We start from the raw sequence: 10,013 nt of genomic DNA on the forward strand, positions 1-10,013 counted from the left end.
CTGCTGTGGTACACCTGTTGCCCATGTTGGTGATGACCACTTCTAGTAGTTTCCACCCCATGTTAGGGAGGTTACCACCTGATACAGGGCATATGCGGTGATAAATTCCAGGAAGCGCTGGGCCTGGAAGTGAGTACCGGAGTAAGTTTCCCAGTTAATGGTATGGTAGTTGACATCAACCAATGCCAGGGTGTGCATTAGGACTGTCATGTCCTCCACTGTCTCCAGGTATGTGGAGTGGTGGTCCTGGGTCATGGAGGGTGATCCGTAGCAGGCCATAATTTACATTGCAGTTGTGGCTGATGTTAGCTACACATGGATGATCTCAGAGGTATCATGCTGCCCCACTAACCTGGAGGTGTAGGTATCCCTGATGAATATGGATACAGCCCCTCCATGTCTGTGTCATTCCATGTTCTGTGGCTGAAATGTGTGGTATGGGTTGTAGTCTGGTAGTGCTGGTGTGCTCTCAGGAGCCTTAAGACAGATCTCAGTTACTGCACAGATGTTGATTTTGTCCATCCTGAGGAGTGCTGTGAGTGCATGCATGTTGTGATCACAACCCCTGGTGTTGAGTAGCATAACCCTCATTGAATCTGCTATTGTGCTGTTTACAGAGCTGGTATTCACCTTTGAGACTCTCCTAAATAAGGCACCATGGGGGCGCCAATAGCCTTGGCCAGTATTCCAAAGCCCAAGGCTGGCACATAGGCAGATATGGTATCGTTGCATGCATGTTCCCCATCTGTGCTTGTTTTTCATCTCTCCTGTAAGTAACCTACTGGTAAGCAATAGAAAGCCTTAAACTTATACAAGTCTTCTAGCTTCCAAGATAGGCTTTTGGAGTGACTAAGTATTAGTGTTCTGCATGTTCTTGCTGTACTTAACTGTTTCCTGACTACATTGTGATTTCTCACTGTATATTGTGATTTGAAGGTCTGTTTATTCACATATTATGGCTGTGATGGCCTGCACTTTAAAAGTTCACAGATAGCCTACTACCTATCTGCCCAAGGGCAAGTAGAAGCATATCTACAGCGTGTTGGCTTTCCCCGCACCATTGATGAAGTAACTGAGCCTCTGTCAAGCATAGCCAATGAAGCAATTCCAGGCAGAGTTGCAAGAAGCTGTTGAAGACTGGGGTTGTGGAGGGTGATAGGGGCACTTAGTGATCTAAAGAGGGCATGTTAATGTGACAATTCAACACCATTCAATTCCCTCAACAGGTCTCGCAGCTATCAAACTGGACAGGCTCCCCCACCCCCCTGGCTGTATGGTTCTGGGACACAATCCCAGGGGTGTATATTCTGTTACCCATTCACACAACAAGGTTTCCCTTGAAGTGTGTCAGTGAGGGGCTATGCCTATTGTAGTTAGGAATGTAATGTATTGTCTCACAGTACATTGGTTATATGTTGTTATTTCAAGAGTACGTGAAGCTCAGTGAGTTTGGAAGCTCCCGCCCTTTGCTTAGCCTAGCTTACACATAGAAATCATTTAAATAGAAAATAGGTGGAAGCAATGTTAATGTCAACAGTGTAATGGTTACAGCATCTGCATAGTATCTGTGCATTCAAGGTTCCAATCCCGATAAAGGCAGGGATGTTTATCATGTTCAAAAGTATATCTTAACCACAGCTTGCATATATAGGTAGTAATCGTCTGTATAATAAACATTCAAAACACCCATATAAACCCATGTGTGTTGGAGAGTACAGTCAACAGAGAATGTAATGTTATGTCAGCACATAGTGAGATGTTACTTCACTGACATGTATATATCCTGAGTAGTTAGCGGATGCGGCCGTGTTTGCGCATGCAAGTTATACGTTACAAAGTTTAACTGTGTCTAACCACTGCTATAATGTCACACAAACACTTTTAAACATGCTTGCAACTGCTTAAATGAGCCTTATTCTGGACTAAAAAACATTTGTAAAGCAACGCAGGTGTTGAACCATGGACCATGCACACTATAGTCATGGGACTTACCACTAAACCATCCGAGGTGTATACATGCTTCATGGTCTTGAGACTACACTTTATACCATATGCATTTCACTGTAATGATCACAAATGGGACAGTCACTTTGTGTACATATGTACAGTGCATTGTAATGTAATGTAGTTTGTGAACCAACACATTCCAGTATATATATATATATATATATATATATATATATATATATATATATATATATATATATATTATACAGTTACATCAATATCCATATATATATAAACATCTATGAACACACTTTGTGACACAGAAGCACTCCAAAGGAATTGGAGTGTACACAAAACACATGCAGCTCTGGTATTATAACAATTAATATTAACCTAATTCACCATAGAAAGGGTGGTTGTTGTGTATGTGAAAACTGGGGTGGGTGAGGAATGATGGGTAAAGCAATCATGCATCTAGGAGGGCCTGGGTCGGATGTCCAATAAGTGAACTGGAGGGGTATACATGGAGTATGGGGACAATATGAAAAGGACACAAAACAAGAACCTTTCTCATTCATAATACACCCTGTCATGTCACATTGCAACACCTAATTTCACAAACATTTGAACATTAACATGTATCAGACATATGTACACCAACTGACTGACATATTTGTTTTCAGTAGTGTGGAATGTCTGTAGTACAATGTATATTCGAAACACCATAACATTTGTACATATCTCAGATGCCTTAGTGATAAAGTCAGTGACTGTGATGTTCATGGTCCCGGGTTCAAGAACTGCAAGGGCTGTTAGGTTATTTTGAAGGCCAGAATAAGGGCTGTTGGATGCAGGTGGATTAAAGCACTCTTAAGCAGTTGTAACCGGGTTTCCACGACGGTAAGCGGTGCTGAAACACGGTAAACGGAGAAGCGCTTCACAGGTTTAACCTTTGCTTAACGTCGCTCAGACCATGGGCAAAACTGCTTACAACCACGTAAATGTGCGTTATTCTCACTTTCCCTACCAGTGCCTACTCTGATAGGTAAAATAATAACACCTTCCAGGAGTAGAACCCGCAGCCATGTACTCCATCCTCAGAGTAACCTAACACTAAACTACCTGGGATGTACATATATATGTATATACACACACACACACACACACACACACACACACACACACACACATGTATATATATATATATATATATATATATATATATATATATATATATATATATATATATATATATATATATATATATATATATATATATATATATATATATATATATATATATACATAAATATATACATATACATACATGTCTGTAGACAGCATCCGAAGTGTTCATATCTGAGTATAATATGGACCATAGCAATCACATATTCGCCCCCACCAAACAATATGAACATAACATATGAAGAGTATATGCCAATACACTATTACAAATATGTTCTATGGACACAGTCACCAACACAACTGCAATGACTGTAAATATCCATGCCAGAAATACACAGACAGCTTTCATTTTGCAAAACTTTATTACATTCCGTTGTATTGCCAAAAGGATTCAAGGACTAACAGTACTTGCATGCTATAGAGGAAGCATTTAATAGTGCCTTAATGAATCAGCCTGCGATTACCATAGTATTAGTGCACTAAGGGATAGGTGTTCACATAGGGAAGAGCACCCACACACATATAGACGGTATATAAAAGTGGTTCCTACACACCTGCATGTGCTATATACACCCACCAACATCTACCCCACAACCAAAATAATTACATCAATACATACTGTCATATCATAACTTATTATTCAACTACTGTACAACATCTGCTGAAACCTTAACATACCTGGACACAGACACACTAACATGGCCCTATGTGAAATAGTTGCTGTTATACAGTTGAACAGCTGCTGATGTAACAGGGTTTGTATGAACTAATCCCGTTTCAGAGGGTTGAAAGGTTCATACACCAGGAAGTGTTACCGAGTACTGATTATCAGCACAGTATGATACACAGTAACACCAAACTAAATATGTCTGTTAAGCACACTGTAAACCCCCTAGCATTATATGCATAGCTATGCAGCCTTGAGCTGGTCAAACATTCTGGCCAGACTGAAACATATGCAGAAGTATTAGGTACAGACAAACTCTGCACAAGTAGCAATGTTCAGAATTATAACAGCAGTACTCACATTTAGACCAAATCCTCTCATCATTACACACAATATATTACTGTTCGTCTCCATACAGCTGTTGCAATAGGTTCCAGGCAACACTTCCATGCTGTCTTCCTCACAAGTAAGGCAAAGGGGCAACGCCCAAGTGGAGTACTCAATTATACTCCAATGTAGCCATGGTATTGGCAAAGGCAGTAGCAGCGCAGCTGATGTGCATGTAATTAGCTACTTAGGAACACTAATTGCTTATCGAGACAGCACATGTTACTGATCTGTAACTATAAAAGGTTGCCTTGTCACACATTCAAACCATCTGTATCTACCTGTAGGACAGTACAAAACACTGAAAGATGAACCAAAAACGAGTATTATACTAGTCAATAACACCTCCAATTAATAAGAAGGCATGTATAACATGTAGTATGTCTGTGTATGTAGTAACTGTTCTGTAAGAATTACATTGTAATCAATGCATATAGTGGAAATAGCTATCTTGTAGCGATGTATTGTTGAGCAGTAGTAATGCTTGTAGTATTCTATGTGTGTACTGCTGTAGGTCACACGGCAAACTCCGCATACACCACAAGGGATGATATAGGCTTGGACCCCACCAATATGCTTCGAGCCACTGTCAGTGTCAGGATTGGTCCAACAAGTATATGCTATAATAGGGGATAGTATATGTTGATATATTGTAACAGTCGACATATGTGTGGGTGTATAAGTAAGATGAACATGTTAAAGGTGGGCATATCGGGCAAATATGGGGTGCATTGTGGGATATTGTGCCAATAACTGTGTAATGTACAGTATTTTAGGCAGATCTGTATTCTGTTCTACATAGCAGGTCTGTTATGTTATTAAAACAGTAGTTATGTCTATTGGCAATTGCTATGCTCAATGACAGGATACATATAATTTGTATTCATCTGACAGTTTAGCAGCATGATAGCAAAGATAATTGGAAGAGCCAGGTAACTATCTATGCACATAACACATGTAATAGCCATCTCTCTAGTATTGTTTCCAAGCAATAACAGCTGTGCATGTGTACAAGTTATGCAAATGTGTAGTGACCCTTGTTAGAGGGCTGGACCTCTCTAGTATCGTTTGCAAGCAATAAGAGCTGTGCATGTGTACATGTTATGCAAATGTGTAGTGACCCTTGTTACAGGGCTAGTCCTCTCTAGTATCATTTGCAAGCAATAACAGCTGTGCATGTGTACATGTTATGCAAATGTGTAGTGATCCTTGTTACAGGGCTGGACCTCTCTAGTATCGTTTGCAAGCAATAAGAGCTATGCATGTGTACATGTTATGCAAATGTGTAGTGACCCTTGTTACAGGGCTGGACCTCTCTAGTATCATTTGCAAGCAATAACAGCTGTGTATGTGTACATGTTATGCAAATGTGTAGTGACCCTTGTTACAGGGCTGGCTCTCTCTAGTATCATTTGCAAGCAATAAGAGTTGTGCATGTGTACATGTTATGCAAATGTGTAGTGACCCTTGTTACAGGAGCTGGTCCTCTCTAGTATCGTTTGCAAGCAATAACAGCTGTGCATGTGTACATGTTATGCAAATATGTAGTGACCCTTGTTACAGGGCTGGACCTCTCTAGTATCGTTTGCAAGCAATAACAGCTGTGCATTAGGAACGCTAATTGGTTATCGGTACATGTTATGCAAATGTGTAGTGACCCTTGTTACAGGGCTGATCCTCTCTAGTATCATTTACAAGCAATAACAGCTGTGCATGTGTACATGTTATGTAAATGTGTAGTGACCCTTGTTACAGGGCTGGTCCTCTCTAGTATCGTTTGCAAGCAATAGCAACTGTGCATGTGTACATGTTATGCAAATGTGTAGCGACTCTTGTTACAGGGCTGGGCCAAATCGCTATGTGCACACCTACATAGAGTGGGTATTGAGAGTAGAGACACACTGGTTGAACTACCAGGTATGTGTAGCCCAACCTCTCATTGCCAACCTAACAGTTGCTTGCACATACTCTATGTAAGGTAGTACACAGCACTAGTAATGAAACAGGGTGCATATTATCTTTAACTCCAGTGTAACATCTGCAGTAGGAGTGTAAGATGTAGGAGACAGCTGCCCATGTGTAATAGCTGCTTCATAGGTGATAACTCACACTATCTGATTATATCCTGATCATGTTGATAGTGGCATCAGAGTCTATTGATACATGACTCTGTTTGGAAAGTGGGTGTCTCTGCCCAACAGAGCTCATGGTCCTGGTGGATATGTGAGTATATTCCCAGAGAAGGAAACAGACCTGTAGACACTTGCATCATCTGTAATCAACTAACAGAATGTGATGTGCTCCTCAGAGGAGGATTGCTGCTAAAGGTAGCTACAATGTTTCTGTAATAGCCAGTGTTGTCACATCCATAACACAAATATTTACATGTGAACATCACTGTCTAAAACATCTTTATAAGCAATACGTAAACTAAATACAGTAATTGGTACTTGTAATACTGAATGCTCATACAGACATGTCCACTAGTCAGCTACTTGTGTTTACTAATGTCAGCTTTGTATATGTGGCCATCCTGGGGGAATGTAATCTCTATGCCATGTACACTGCCAAACCCACCTAACACCATGCCCCACACATTTTTTGGGATGCAGCTACAGGAGTAAGCTGGAAGGCAGCCCAATCTACAGCCATGACTGGACTGGACAGTCATGAGGTGTAGGTTAACACATGCAGCTCATTAACACACTCAACACATACCCTTACCAGAACACAGTAAGGACACCCACACACACTACAAGAAATCACACACATTCGCAGATGCTTCTAAGTATCTGGCCAAACAAGTGACCCCCCAAGCTGGAAGAGACAGACACTGAAATACACAAACTGTATGACATAGCTTGCATAATTGTGCCGCACCTCAGAACACGTGGCTGGAAACATGCCCAACAGTACTCATTTGTGAAAGCAGATTCTAGCACTATGTTATACACCAACCTATACGAGGGCATGCATACTGTCAGCTGCCTGTCTGCCATGATTAGCCACATACCCATACACTCAGACCACCTTTTGAACTATACACATGGCTCTGGCATATTCTATGTTGTTGAGCAGGACCTGTGATGCAGTAGCCTGGACTGCATGGAAACACATGTAGGAACTGTCAGGTCTTGTAGCCCATGCAGGTATGTCCCAAGGCCTGGGTAGCATTCTGCCATTGGCCAGAATGATACTGCAGTACAGGGACAAAAGGATTGTATTCCACAATTGTCTAGTGTAGTGGTGCAAGTCAAAGGGTATCCAGTATCTGTCTGCCTGGGATAACATGGTTGACAGACCATGATGCTTTGCCAGATGGGGCCTGCACCTGTCACCCCTGGGAATCTGGATACTGCCTAGGGCTCATGCTTCCCCTATAGTGCCTTCATCATGCACAGTTCAAGTGAATGTCCACTGCTGTTACAAGGACAGCCAAGCAATAAACTGCGCGTCTCGCTACACAATGATACATGTCAGAAACACTATATGGACACACATATGTCAATCCCTAACATGGAGAACATATCTGTACAGTGGCTGAGACATGTTTCAACAATCTGGAGAGCACACCTGCATAACCATATTATAACATATACCTCACCTCTTGCCCATTATCCTTTATTAGAACACACGGGCCACAGGTGTGTCCACATTCCTGAAGGATATGTACACACCCACGCTAGTTGCACTTGCATAACTTCAGATGCATTATGCTGAGCAACTACCTTTGTGTCAAAGTGGAATTCAAATTGCACCTTGCAACAGATCACCCACCAGTACACCCCCATGCTAGTTGCTCTTGCATAACTTCAGATGCATTATGCTGAGCAACTACCTTTTTGCCAAAGAAGAATTCAAATTGCACCTTGAGACAGATCACCCACCAGGCCGCGGATTTCCCAACTGGCATAATGTGCTGTAATGGAGAAGATTAGGTCTGAGACAGAACCATAATAATGGCTACTCTCAGCTATTCCATTATGAACTGGAAGACTCCTCATGTACCAACACCTGTGCTCAATGCATGTTGGATTCCATCGACCCCACTGACCTGGATCACAGTAGTCACACAAACAGGGCTAACAGTATGCTACACTTAGTTAGTCTCCAATGCCAATGTTATGTTTCCTAAGAGCAGAGTGGTGACTGTCATGTCACCCATGCAGATGGACAATGCATGTGCAAATGCTGAATCCTACACAAATGAACCTTAAGCAGTCACATATGTGGAGTGATTGTGTCATTGAAAGAGAACCATAATTCAACCCAACACAAACAAGAAGACAGACTGGTGTTACCATGCTTTAAACTATACCACAGAAGGTAGTAACTGTTGCAAGAGTGAACACACATGAATGTAGGTGATCCCTGTTCAGCCTCAGTAAGATGCAGATACACCATATAAAACCACACAAAGCTACTGTGAAACTAATCGGTCACATATTATGAGGCCAACCACAGAGCATTCTATAGCTGTGTCATTAATAGTAATGGCAATGACAAGACCTGCCGTGCTGCACAGCACTATGGCATGGCAAGTACTGCACCTGCAGAAATAGCACCCGTTCATCCAGATAGAGTCTTGGCGAACCTAAACCCACTCCCATCCCCCCCAACAGGTACACTTAGTAATATATCCAGGTACACAACAGGGCCCCTGTAATAATGACTATACAGGTACAAGCTGCACTCTCAAGCCATACATACAGCTTTTATGGGACCTGTCAACATCCCAGGGTGTATCCTACACAAATGTAAGAACATTCAGCTATCCACATACACATCATGTTCAGTCATAGCTCCATGTTAGGCTGTGTACACACTGAATGGTGCACAGCAACAGTTATCACACCCTACAAAGGGGGGAACACCATTGATAATGGGAAATAGTGCACAACTACCCTGCTGTGTCTGGTCTGTAAGGCCATGAACCATGATCAATGTATTTGATGTACTCGGTACAGATGTAGATGACAGTAGGGTTGATTCACACTGCATATCATGACCTTGCCAGGTTGTAGGACACCATCACCCATACTGTGTTCCAGCTACACTCAGTAAACTAGGTGTATGTCACAGGAGTGGTAGGCAACTGGACTGCTGGCAGAACCAACACTACAGAAGGTGTCTGACTAATACACACACATCAAACCAGTGCTAGCCACAGTAATACAGGGTTCATTCCTGGTACTCCCCCTCTTTGTTATCTATACCACACAGACTAACACAGAAGGCATCAGCCTATTGATGTTTGCAAATGACTATGAACTAGGAGCAATAATCGACTCAATGTGTGCTATATTCAACATACAGAAGGGCCTTAGTGTGTCAGATGTGTGGTGTGTGACGTGGCCACAATCTGACAGCTAAGTATTGCATTGTCATCCCCTATGTTACAAACCCTGTACCCATGAACTACCACCTAGGCAGCGGTCAACATAATGGCAACTGTGTGTATGGGATGCAGCTGGACAGTACTCATTCCTTTGATAGTTACTTCACCACACCAGACAGATAGTCGTATGTGGCACCCATAATCATGACAGGATGCCATCCAGGAATATAGAGATAATTGCTCAGCCATACTCAACACCCATGTGACCCATAATGGATCACATATTTCCTTTAAGGGTTATTGTCCATGTGTAGATGGCCTACACTGCCCTTCTCAATCCCTAGCTGCACTATGTAGCATGCAGCCTACCCTGAATAAAGCCATGTCCAACCCAGAGGTGTTGGACATGCTACACTTAACACATCCTGATCCCAAATAACACATACTTTATGGACAGCCACCTTTCTAGTACAAGGATCACAACATTGG

This window comes from Protopterus annectens, chromosome 13.part0 (genome assembly GCF_019279795.1).
Source record: "Protopterus annectens isolate FY-2018-M chromosome 13.part0, PAN1.0, whole genome shotgun sequence".
In the NCBI taxonomy this organism is placed as follows: Eukaryota; Metazoa; Chordata; order Ceratodontiformes; family Protopteridae; genus Protopterus; species Protopterus annectens.